At 46.5% G+C, this 1115-nt stretch overlaps 1 long non-coding RNA gene across 1 annotated transcript in view; it reads left to right on the top strand.

The window, feature by feature from the left end:
- LOC102374151 overlaps positions 1–1115 on the top strand; it is a 90581-nt gene that overhangs the window by 78355 nt on the left and 11111 nt on the right. The window lies entirely within an intron of this gene.

Here is a 1115-nt window from a genome sequence, read left to right as displayed (position 1 = left end):
TTATCATGCATCAGCAGATGCATGATGAATAGGTCCAAGGAGGTGATACTTCCTCTCTATTGAGCGCTGGTCAGACCACAGTTGGAGTACTGCGTGCAATTCCGGGCGCCACACTTCAAGAGGGATGCGGATAACCTGGAGAGGGTCCAGAGAAGGGCCACTCGTATGGTTAAGGGCCTGCAGACCAAGCCCTACGAGGAGGGACTAGAGAAACTGGACCTTTTCAGCCTCCGCAAGAGAAGGTTTGGAGGCGACCTTGTGGCTGCCTATAAGTTCATCACGGGGGCACAGAAGGGAATTGGTGAGGATTTATTCACCAAGGCGCCCCCGGGGGTTACAAGAAATAATGGCCACAAGCTAGCAGAGAGCAGATTTAGATTGGACATTAGGAAGAACTTCTTCACAGTTCGAGTGGCCAAGGTCTGGAACGGGCTCCCAAGGGAGGTGGTGCTCTCCCCTACCCTGGGGGTCTTCAAGAGGAGGTTAGATAAGCATCTAGCTGGGGTCATCTAGACCTAGCTCCGACCCTAACATCTATGGATCTATGAATCATCAACTAAATCAGTGATGTATAAGCTTTGATGTGCCCAGGCTTACTTCACTGGAAGATTCATCAGATGATTACTTCATGAAATGAGGTTGGAATCACAAAAGCTTATGCATCTCTGATTTAGTTAGTTTGTAAGGTGCACCTCTGCCTTTTGCCTGATGTCAGGCTAAAATGAGTAACTACCTATCTCTGCTAAATAAAGCAAGTACTAGATATAAAAACACTTTTTGTAATGGAAGAAAACATTAGGACACGCATCACAGGCAGCTAAAATATGCGTTATGTTCACAATCAAAACAGTAAAAAATAGTGTCCAGGAAAGTCAAGCCAACAATGCAGATTCTATACGAGCCCCTTGGAGCTGGGTCTTGTATGTAATACTGCCCTCTCCTGAAACACCGAGGACTTGCACATGTCGCCATTGTTCTCTCCCACAAGAAACAGAGATGTCTTCTGTTTTCAAGAGATTGGCCTGTGGTTTTAGAGGCAAAGATTCTACTCTGGAATTGTGAATTCCTTCTAGGAATTCAGGCACATGGAGTGTGCTGGTACGTACCAGTGGCTT

The sequence above is a fragment of the Alligator sinensis genome, unplaced genomic scaffold, assembly GCF_000455745.1.
Source record: "Alligator sinensis unplaced genomic scaffold, ASM45574v1 scaffold788_1, whole genome shotgun sequence".
NCBI classification, from domain to species: domain Eukaryota; kingdom Metazoa; phylum Chordata; order Crocodylia; family Alligatoridae; genus Alligator; species Alligator sinensis.
This window is presented reverse-complemented; position numbering and strand designations above follow the sequence as displayed.